The following is a 12,548-nucleotide window of genomic DNA, read 5'->3' as shown; positions in this document are numbered from 1 at the left end:
GGTTTCATTTTTTGTTTTGTAAAATAAACCTCTTTAGATTGTCTATGGTCCCTTCCTGCAGTGCAGGTGATGTCACCTCATTTTATTTTCTAGAGCTGCTGTATACCTCTTTTCTGTTTATCTTCATATTTAATGTTTTCTTTATGTGTATAGAAAATAGGATTAGAGCTGGCAAGGATGATCAGTTGTTAATGAAATGATTCTGAAAAACCAAGCCCACAAGGAATTTATTGATAAACTAAAGTGCTAATTTTTTAATTTGCAAAGGGAAATTTAGCGGAATAACTTGCGTGTTCTTCTTGTACAGGAAATTTATTCTTACCCCAGTTGTGAAGTCTACCTGAGAAATCAAAAATTAATAAATATCATTATTAAATGAGTGTGCCCGTGCCCTTATTAGATGTTTTAAATAAACCCTCTTTTACTCCAGGAAAGTTGCCTGGAAAGTATGTAGACTCATAAAATGGGAATTTGGAGAGGCCCTTTGACTCAATTCAACTCCATCAGTTTAGGTCAGTTAACCAAACTTTGAATTATTGAGCTTTCCACTCATTGTCCTGAACCAGGACAATGAGCCAATGTTCCAGGACATAGAGAGCCAAATATAAGAAAGCTCTGGTTCCTGCCAGTAAAAATTTCAGTTGTGTGGAGAGACAGACATATAGCTTTGGACACAGAAATCAAATTATCTATAAGGTTTAGAGTTATTGCAGAAAAAGGGAGGTTTAATTCAAAATGACAAAAGAGCAGTGGAGCTGGGCCCTGACATGAGACTAGGAATTTGCTAGGTTATCAAAAAGGAAGAGGAAAGCACTCTTGGGAGTGGATTTTAAAGACACGGAAATGTGTGAACATGATGACACCATCTAGTATTTGCTGAGTTCTCTCGTGCTAGTTCTTCATTTGGGCTAATTCACTCATCCTTCACACACACAGAAAACAATTCTGTGAGATTATTCCCATTCTACAGGTGAGGTAAGTGAGGCACAGTGATAGTAAGTATGTCCTGGATTGCATGGCTAGTAAATGGGGGAATCTAGGGATCAAAGTCAAGTCTGTCTAATTCTAGAGTCCACTTTTAATCATTATTATCTCTTTGCTGGCATATTCATAAAACTTCAATAATTTAATAGATCGGATTAGAGTGAATGGAAGTAGTGACAAATGAGAGTGATTAGATAGGCAAAGACCAGAAGATGGATGGGGCTGTAGATTGCACTGAGGAGTATGGACTCCATCATGAAATGAGAAAATACCAACGGGTCAAGGCAGAAAAATAACATACTTAGATTTTCAGTTTGAAAAAAATCTTTTGTTGATAAGGCAGAGCTGGGTTGAAGAAGGCAAGATTGGAGGAGAGGGGCTTCCAAAAGCTATTTTAGTGGTCCAGGAAAGCAATGATAAAAGCCGTAACAGTGGAGACTGAAAGGATAGAACAAATAAAAGAGATGTTAAATTGATAAAATGAAAAGCACTTAGTAGAAATAAGGGAAGGAGAGAATCTTAGGATGACTTCTGGATTTATGGTTTGGGTAAATTTGTTCACGCTGGGACCATATGTCATGCAGCATCTAGCAGAGCAATTGGTATATTATAATCAATGAGCATGTTGTTAACAGTATATGATATAATGAAAGAAGTAGAGAACTGACTGGAGTTTTTTGTTCCTGATTCCACACCATGTGAACCACTTAACCATCCTGGGGCTTCAATTCAGTCCATCTTTAAAAAATGAGAGAGTTTTCACACCAAACCTCCCCCAGTCATTGTGTGCCTCCATCACCTGTGAAGCATTCTTGTCAAACAATCAAACCTGAATCTGCTCAAGTCTGTATCGACTAGGTGAGAGGAAATACAGGGACTAGAACAATGTATAAAAGGACGCCACTGGGATGCATTCAGCAAAATCCAGAATGTGGAAAACTTTATAAGACATAGTACCTGGCTTCTATTTCATTAGCAGGAAAAAAAATTTTAAGGGGGAACAATAGATTAAAAGGACCTCAGAGGCACATCTAGAGAAATTATGAACAATTGGAAGAACATTAAATGCTGACCAGATATTTTATGGTATAAAGAAATTATTATTAATTTTGTAAGTGTGGTGATATTATGTTTTTGAAAAGAATTCTTATCTCTTGGAGATTCATACTAAAATATGTATGAATAAAACGGTTATCTGGGAGTGGGCATAAAGACAAAACAAGGCTGGCCATAAATTGATAATCATTGAATTGGTCGTATGTCAACAGGGATTCATGATACTATTCTCTTTATATTTTTATGTGTTTGAAACATATAAAATATATGAACAGTTCCTTTTTAATTGAAAATGGAAATGATTGGATTAAGTGTGTAAGGCTTTTTCAGTTTTTAATATTCTATAATCCCTTATTTTCAACAAATTATTTAAGCCGGGTATATCCTTTCCAACAGCCCTCCAGCTAATCCAATCAAGCTCTACCTCTAAATTGACTAGATTTATTCACGCATGCTCATTGGAGCATTCTTTCTAAGGAGTAGTGCTAGAGGGGAAAAAACAAGGAACACAGGTCCTTACTAATTCTGCTTTTTCTGTAATCAGGTATGTCCCAACAACACTTTTTGTTGCAATCTCATTATCATAATAATCTTCACTGAAACGTATTGTTTTCAATTTATTCTCATAGATGGTATATGAACACACATTCATCTTATTGGCATACCACAACCAAGTTGCACTGTGATGAGTCACTTCTGAGAACTCACACTCGTGATGTATCCCTCTTTCTTAACTGATACACATATGTACTCAGTTGTCAAATTCTGTGAACACCTCCTCCACAGTTTCTTTGGAATCCAACTTTATCCCTCCTTTCTTGTCAAGTCCTCACTACTTCTTGCCGTGTTAGAGTAGTAATATTATAATGTGGGCATGTTGCCTATTTCCTTCTAAACAATTCTGTGACTACAGGATTTAGAATCAAAGATTGAGGTGAAGTTCTGGTGCTGTCTCTTGATAGCTTTTGACTTTCGTAAAATTGTCTCAACCTAAAATGTCTGACCCCAACTTTCCTTTCCAATATCATTTATTGCTTCTTGCCTGCTAGAATACATTTCAAGATGCTCTATATAAGACTTATGAACAGCCAAGTCTTAATGTAGATAAATACTTTAAAAACATATTTTTAAAGTAAAGTCCCTTTGCAGCTCTTACTTGAAAGCTCAATAACCTAGAATTTTCTGAAACAAATGACAACATTTTCTTCCCTCCATAGAAAAATGCTAAAATTTTGGTTATGCCAGCGTTCTATTTATTACTAATCCTCTTTACTGTTTCTTCCATATCTTCCACATCCATTTGGCTCTCTGAAACCAAAGGTAGGATCTAGTTTGGGGATCAACCCTTACCTCTACAGTATTCTTCTGAGTTGCCTCTCCATCATCCTGGTTACTCTTTCATCTCCAGTCTCAGGTTTTGTACCCCTTTAACAATCTGAGTTCCAGCCTGCATTCTGCCTTTCATCCAGGCTTACTTGTTCAATGTTTACCTAGTTTTTCCATTAATAAATCTCTGAATCTAGGACTTTATATAATCAGCCAATTGCTGTTGCTTATTAAGCTGTTGTAAGCCTGGGTGGTAGAGAATCTAAGAGACAGATTTTTCTTTTTTCGTCAGAATTTATAATCTAGTCAAGGTCTATCTCCTCTCTTCCTTCCCAGGCCTCTCCTGTTTATGTGAAAGTCAAGTAATGCTTCTCCTAACCCTACCCAATTTCCCAGCAAAACTTTCATGTATTCCATAGCCAGAAATAACAAATACCAAACTTGTACCTAATATAAATTCTTATTTAAGAACCATCATGTTCCCTTACTATAATAGTGTATCCGCGTGTGGTAGTGGTGGTGGTGGATGTGTGTTCATGTCATCTGTTTTTTATTGTGAGTTTCTGCAGGGCAAGGACTGTATCTATTTAAATTGCTGTATATGGACTCAGGGAAACCACATTTATAGTTATTTACACAACATTGGAAGTTCTCATACAATCTGACATCAGGTGAACATTAGTGAGATGTATCAATTGATTTTTTTTTCCCCCTTTCTAAAAGAGAAGGCCGAGGTGAACATACAATGCTATTAGATAGTAGATCTAAGGGCAGAGTACTTATAGACTATTCTCTATGATGTGGTTCCTGTCTCAAAGGGAAAGATCTTGAATTTGTTCTTCTTGAATAAAGATTTGGAAGGAGTGAATGAAGGTTAAATATGGCTGGATCTCTCTATCACCTTTGCAGGTACTTTCTCTGTCATCTACTTCTCTTTATTGGCTCTCTTTCATTGGCATTTAATTTTCAAGTCTCTTTCATAAAACGAAACAAACAAAAAAACCCTCTTTCATACACATTCCTACCCAGCTACTCATATATTTCTCTCTTCGTATTCATTGCCAAGTTTCTTGAGAGTTGTCAATATTTAATGACCCAATTTCTTCATCTTCTACTCATATCTCAACCCATTGCAATATGGCCTTTGTCCCCACAACTCTATAGAAACCTGTCTCATAAAGGCTACCAATGATTTCAAATTCTGGTATAGAAGGAAGACCTCATCTTCAATAACAAGGGTCACATACAAGAAAGTCAGTTATTTCAATAACCACAATGCCTTACATCAGGCATTTATTCAATAAATGTTCTTGAAATACTGATGTCTAACTACCTAAGAATGAGTGAATGAAAGACCATCTATCACAATGTTTCTTAACCCTATTTTTGCCCATTATAGCTTACGAAGGAGGAAAATTTAATTTAATGTCTCCGTAAGTAGATAAATTTAATACCAAGGAATAAGATTTTGTTGGACAGAGTTGAGCTTTGAAGGGCCACAAACCATTGTAATATCTAAGAATGGGAAAGGGAATCTGTAATGATTTCTAGAAGGCTTTCACTTCTGTCTTATACCAGCCATAGCTAAAGAAAGAACAAACAAACAAAACTCTTTTCTAAATAAGGACAGATTGAGGGATAATTTTAATCTTGTTCTTTATTTAATAATTTTCTTTAACCCTCTCTGTGTTTTCAGCTAGAAACAAATTTTAATTTACCAGAGTACAGTAACAGAGAAACTCCTGTTTTATTTTATTGCCTCATTATTCACTTAGTTTATGAGTAACTTGAATGTTTCATGAATGTTCACTTTGAGGTGTTAAAATGCCTAATATTTTTTATCAAATCAGCACATTCTTTAGTGAAGAACTGAGAAATGTGTTCTCAGAAATCATCATTTCAGGGATTCCACAATTGACAAATATAGTCTCTTAGTTACTAGCTGGAGTTATATTTTGGGTGTTCCTTAGGTTTTCCATTGCCTCGGATCTTCTGCAATGACCTGCGATAATAACAGCTTCTGATTCCACAAAAAACAAATCACTGCCAGTCTTTACTGTGGTTTGTTGTAATTTTGTATGATATGGCTCACTCCATTGCACCAACGGTAAAGGTTACAACACATTTGACATCTGAGGTCAGTTGGTCACTTAGTGGATGTTTGTTGGGATTCACTTTGGTATTTTCTACTTAAATGTATCCATTGTGGATTCTTAGGGATACCTGTGGCCTAGCACATTCCAAACAAGTTTCTCTCTTTCAGAGAAGTAATCTTTCTGTAAAAAAAGTCTTATTTTCTTGCAGCTGATTTTTTCCCCTACCTAGGCTTTCATCTAGATTGCCTGTCCTAAAAATTTCTAGTTTTAGGGGTTTTTTCTTTTTCTTTTGATACTTTCTAGTTAATTCTAGCTTTTTTTTTTTTTTTTTCTATTCCCAAATGACTCTGTATTGCTGTCATGGTACTGCAATTTAGAAAGAACTTATTAAATGTTGGGTAACTAACTGAATGACTGACTTTCTTGTATGTGACCCTTATTATTGAAGATGGGGTCTTCCCTCCATATCAGACTTTGAGCTAGGGATGTAAGTTCCTTCCTCTTCCTTATCCTGCTCACCACCCAGAGAATAAAATAATAGTTATTTAGATTCAAATTTTTAAATAACTAAGAAATGCATTTCTTAGAGGGATTTTCAAATTCAAGATGGTTATCTATATCTTTGTATTCTCCAGGCACAGCCATGCTCAGATGCAAAAGATGAGATGACATGTCTCTCTTTAATTTTTAAAATCTAAAACTAATTTTAAATTATAATAAAATCAGGTGGAATGAAGTGATGATGAGTTAAATGTTTGGCCAAGTCAGGATAACATTAAGCAAGAAATTTGACAACTCTGGAAAACATGATCTTTTGTCACTATCATCACTATCACCATCAAAAAATGTTGAAATACCTATTTTCTTCTGATGCCAATCAAAGTCTCTCCTTTGGAAGAATAATCTCTATCTGTAAAAAATAGGGTTTGGGGTGTTGTTTTTTTTTTTCATTTTTAGATAGAATTATCTAAAAACCTAGAAACAGTCATTCCTTGATAGAAATATAAAATTAAGTAACAGCCAAAATAGGCCAGATTTAGTATTCCCATAGTTATATAAGAAAAATAATAAGTACAATTGTGAAGTGGTAGACTGGAGAGCCCATTAAAATTCAAGTTTTGTGATTTAATTCTACAATGTTAGAAAAATCTTTTAAAACACATGGAACTCCTTGTTCTTCTTTAAATCTGATGAGCTGGCATCAATCGATGATGTCCTCCGTTGGTCTTGTGGCTTCACGGGTAGGGTGGGGGGGGTCAAAGGATTTGCCTACAATTTCAGGCTGATTCAAAACCAGAGCCAAGTCCTCCTTGTAATTATGTTTTCCTGTAATAGCTCAAAAGCTCCTGCTCCATATTCAAGTCCATACTTTACTAAGGTAAATGGGCAGAGCCTTGACTTCTGTTGATGCTGCTGTGTGAAACAGTGAGAAGCCGCCACCCATGAGAGACCAGAATTGGTCTTTGCGGTGGAAGGACTGTTAGCCACCATGAGAGACAAAAGTTCCTATGGATTTGGATGTTTTAAATCAGGGAGTGTATTATATGCAGGACTAGAGAGGAACATCACAAAACAGCAGGTTACTTTAGAACAATCAAATCTAAAGGACTACAGCAAAGGCAGCAGGGTGTATTAAATGAGGCATTGGATTACAAGGGGACAACTGCCCAGCTCAGGGGCCCATGGAGAAGTTATATGCATAGTATCAGGAACAGCTGAGGTAGCAGGGGCGGGCAGTGGGAGCAAAGACGGTGACAGAAGAAGATCTAATGGAAAAACTAAACATCTTACTGTGCCTAATCATAAGACACACACAAAAATTCAGAACGTGACAAAACGCTTCCATGACACTAGTGGGAGAAAATTATTTTGCCTCATTTGTTTCCCCAAATAAAATTCGTATTTCAAAAAAGAATTTGATTTACACAATCTAGCCATTTGTCCCAAAATTTGAAAAAAGATTACCGTGTTCTAAAACACATTCTTGCTAAGAATAATATTCCAGTACTGCCTCTTCATTGCTCTGTGTGCCCTTTTACTTACACTTGATATAACTATTTATATAATGTATAACTGGATTTAATATTGGCTAATTTGTCAATTGTCATTCACTTTACAATAAGTGCAAAAGACATTTTAAAAACTCATGAAGTAATCTCTATATATCAAAAACTGTAATTTACTCTTTCTGAAACCATACCACAAATGGTGTGTTTTAATAAATGCCCTGAATCATGATGTAAAGACTTTCCGTTGCTTTGTACAAACTTCATCCTACAAATCCACTCAGATGGTGAAGAAATCAACCCCAAGTTGATAAAGTAGTGTATAGACTCATAAGACTATTAATCACTCCTTGCACAATAATGAAGAAAATTGAAATCGATGTAGATTGTACATCTAAGTTTCTGAGCAACACAGTTTTTAATAACATGCCCAAGAAAAATGAGAGATGCTGTGTCCTGGAGCAGAATGCATCATGGTGTTCTTTCATCAAGGCAGAACACTGAGTTACACTTTCTGGTTAGCACTCTACTCTGTATTTCTTTGAAGTGCCTTTTTTTTTTCACTTCCTATTTTTGTCCCATAGATTATTTTGCCTTCTGGTGAACTTTATAGAAATGGAATTTTAAAGTAAATCTTTTGCGTCTGACTTATTTTGCTGAGCATAATACTTTTATTTTTTATTTGGTTACTCATACTTCTGTTGATGGACATTTGGTTTTTTTCCAATTTTTTTTTCCTATCATGAAAAAAGCTGCAGTGAATACTGATGTACCCATCTGTATATGGACATATGACATGTTTGATTTTAAATTTCAGCTGTAATGAAATTATAACATTAATACTTAAACTTTAATTAAGCAGTTACCTTGAGTAGAATCAGAGTATGAAAGAGATGGACAATGATCAGTGCAATGCATTCAATAGTGTCTATAATCTAGGGAAACACCAGAACCCACCAAGGGCTTCACACCGTAGTGCTCTCACCTCATCCCTGAGCACTTCAACCTGACTGCGGTTGGAACTGTCACATCAATAAGTAGACATCAGTTAGAGGTGTACTGTGGAAAGACATACTTAGAGTCAGACGTACTTTGGCTAAATTCTGGCTCGGTGACTTAAGATAAATTAATTGTCCACTCTGAGCCTCAGTCTTCTCATCCATAAAGTAATTCCCACTTTGATAGGTAAAACAATTAAATGGGATGCACTAGTTAAGGTTATAGCAAATATAATTTGTATAAAATGTAATCAGAGATACAATAATTTATATATCATAATTAGACAAAATAAATTGAGGCTGTAATTTGAGTACTAACTCATACCCTATAGGTAGTGGGGAGATTTAAATTAAAATAATTTGTAATGTTTTAAGTAGGTAATTTTCTGGTTGAGCTTACACATGGCAAATTGATGCAATAAACTAAACATACTCTACTGGATAGAGCCCCCTCCTCAATGTTAGTGGCTTAAAAAATAAAATCCTTGAGCAATCTTATAACCAGTGTTTTGAACTCCGTCTCTAGTAGGTTGCTTCCTCCATTTCATTTAGTTCTTTTTCTGGATTTTTCTCCTTGTCTTTCATTTAGTACACATTTCTTTATTTCCTCATTCTGGCTGCCTCTCTGTGTTTGTTTCTATGTCTTAGGTAGTTCTGTTCTGTCTCCAAGTCTTGGCTGGGTGGCTTATGCTGTAGGTGCCCAGGGGTACTCAGTGACACAGTCTCCCTGGTCACCTGCTTTGGGGGCTCCAGGAGTGTCACTTGTATGGGCTGTGTGTATCCCCTTTTATAGTTGAGCCTTGATTGCTATTGGCACAACAGTTGGTAGGATTGACCCTCAAGATGACTGGCTATGGTTTGGCCACGTCCACAGCTTATGGACTGCTGTTTGGGGTGCTTACCCTACTGAGTGGGATTTGACCCAGTGGGCTCTGGTGCCTGTTGAGACCACCCTTTGTGTGTGGCACTTGTGGAACTAATTGAGCAGTGCTTTGCTGTGGTTTGAAGCCAACCTCCAAGTATGTTCATTCTGGGGCCTCTTGGGAGGGGCTCTAGTGCAGGCCCAGGTCACCCACTGCCTGTGACTATCTGGGGGCCTACCTGGTAGGAACTAAAAAGCAATCTGCAATTGTTCACTGCTTGTGCTGGAACTAACAGCTGCCACCCATGTGGGGTCTGGGGTAGCTCCACAGAAAGCCAGGACACTCCGAGGCCTGCTGCCACCTGCCGGCTCCCTTAAGGTTAAGCAACTGATAACGCCTCATGTGATATGCGAGGTGGGTGAGTCATGGTCTCAGGGAGTCACCAGAGCAGGAATAGTTGTGGTCACCAGGTTAATGTAAATTCTAATTTGGTGTCAGTGCTCAGCCTGGAGTGACTCAGAAAATGTCTCAGATCACAGTGAGGCCAGTCAGATTTGCAAATTCTGATAATTTTCCAAGAAAGTACGCAATGTGGACACGGATGGCTGTTCATAGAGAAAGTGCCTCCTGTGGAGCACGTATTGGGTGGGGTGGGGGTCCCAATGAGTCAGCAGCATAGAGCAATGGAACTCACCAGACGAGTCAGATTCAAATTTGCCTGGAAGGGGCGTGCTCAACACAGGAAAGATGGCGCTGGCCTGCTGACTGCAGAGAAGTTGGACTCCCCACTGGGAAAATGGCAACTGTCCTCCAGTCCTGCTCCCTAAGCCAGACACCTCAGTCTGCCCTCCTGTATGTCTCCAAGGCCTCCTGAATCACCATCCCTCCACTGGAGCCCAGGGTGAGTGCCTGTGAGCAAGTGAGTCTGTGCGCCGGCCATTTAAGAGAATGTCTGTGTTTTCAGCAGCCCTCCGGCCAACCTGGACGGTCAGAGAATCCCCAGGTTTTCATAGCCAGCCAGATGCTGTGTGGGCGCCTCTTCTCGGCACCAATACTTCTCTCTGGCGAGCCTTGTGTGGAAGGGTTGGGGTCCCTCACCCCTCTGGGAGGAACCAAGGCAGCTGAGATAGCCCTCCTGATTCTCAATCACCACAGGCAGGTGTGGGGCCAGTTCCGCCTCTCTGCCCCTCCTACCAGTCTCAATGTGGCTTCTTTATATTTTCAGTTATAGGACTTCTGTTCAGCTAATCTTCAGATGGGTCTCCAGGTTGATTGTTCTATAATTTAGTTGTAATTTTAATGTGTTTACAGAAAAATGCAGGCACAGCATTTTATCTACTCTGCTATCTTGGATCTCTCCCAAAATATCACCTCCTTTCAAAAAATTATTTTGGTGCCTTCACTCTGCTTGTGTTGTAACCATATGCTTAGCATAGCTATTGGGTAAACCAACATTGATTATAGCTCTTTGTGGGAACGAACAACAACATTAGCAATAACCAAAGCCAAATATTTTGTAAGGATAGACAGACTTCCAGTTTTTTTTAGTGGTAGATGTAGTTGAAATACACTGTGTACCTTTCTGAATCCTATTTCTCCTTGAGTATATAATCATATACCTCTAGTGCTTCTCTACATTATTAAAAAAATGATTTTAAAGCCCAATGTTTTGTGGCTTCATGATATTCTTTTACATTTATGTATAATAATTGTTTGTTTCTATAATTGGATATTTAGGTTTACCATAATTTTATTGTTATGTATAATGACTGGAAAGCCTTTTACATTCATGTCTGTGACAGAATTTCTGACCATTTCCTCAGTAATGATTTCCAGAAATGGAATTATTATATCAAAAGTTATGAACATTTTTAAGTTCTCAAATTTGATTATGTGAACCTATGTAAATCTTACGAAATAAAATACCATATGACCATGCCTATCACTAAATCTAATAACAAGATCTAATAACATTTCTTTTGAAGGAAATCCTAAAAAAGTTCTGCATTAAAAATCAAGACCTGTAAAGATGTGGGCAGGTGTGGGCTATGGGACAATTAATGGCAATAAATTAAAGAAGTGCTTTCAGGATCACCTGGATTGCCCACCCCCCATGGAAATTTACATGTAAGACATGTATAGGGGAGTGTTTACTGGGGTAACACTTGTAAGTGAAGGGAAGAAGGAGGTGACCTGGTTATAATAGAGGTCTCAGCCATGGCTCGTTATGTTTCCCCTAAGTTAGGGTAAAGGGACTAAGCCTTTGTACTCCTGCTCTTTGTTGACCAGTATTTACATGTGAGCTGCCTGTAGCAGTCGATGTAAGTTTGGATGGGTTATTTCCTTCAGCTGAGAGCTATTCCTACACAGGGACTCCACTATGAACTGTCAGCAACACTACTGACAGCTGAGGGAATGGATGCCTTGGTCTTGACAGAAGAAAGACAACTAACCAGGAAGGAAACAAGGAAATACAGGAAGTAATAAAGAGCAATGGATAGGGTAAACATGTGAATAAATTTAAATTAATATTGACTATCAAAATAATAACAATAATGACAATGTCTTATAAAGTTCAAAATATGTATAAAATAAAATGCACGATAATAACACAAAATACGGACGAGGAATAAATGAATTTAAAGCATCCCAACATCCTGCTATAGTCTGGGAAGGGGTAAAAATACCACATTTTAATAAGTCAAGGAGTCACATTTACCTGAGTGACCACTTAGCCAATATCAAAATATATATAACTAATAAACTTATAGACAAGAAAAAATAGAATCATTAAAAAAATATTTGATTGATCCAAAAGAGGGCAAGAAAAGAGACAGAAAGGAAGATAGAACAAATGGGACAAACAAAAAAATAGTAAAAAGATACTTATAAACCTAACACATCAATAATTATATTATTTATTAATGGACCAAATACTTTAAAGAAGAAAGATTTCAGATTGATTAAGAAATTATCTCTTAATCTCCAAATTAATGTCAAATCAATCTTGTGTTTTTTTCTGAAATAAAAATTATACATTCTTCCCTTAGATGTTGTAAAATGCTCAATGTTAAAGCCTCTACCATCGAAATTGATTGCAAAGGTGCATCTGTTAATGAAATGAGATTTTACTTATTTTATCTTTGAAAATATATTTCACACATACAGGTCCTACCAAGTACTGGTATCAGTCCATATGCATGTGATTTTAATTGAGCA

Source organism: Rhinolophus ferrumequinum, chromosome 5 (assembly GCF_004115265.2).
Source record: "Rhinolophus ferrumequinum isolate MPI-CBG mRhiFer1 chromosome 5, mRhiFer1_v1.p, whole genome shotgun sequence".
NCBI classification, from domain to species: domain Eukaryota; kingdom Metazoa; phylum Chordata; class Mammalia; order Chiroptera; family Rhinolophidae; genus Rhinolophus; species Rhinolophus ferrumequinum.
This window is presented reverse-complemented; position numbering follows the sequence as displayed.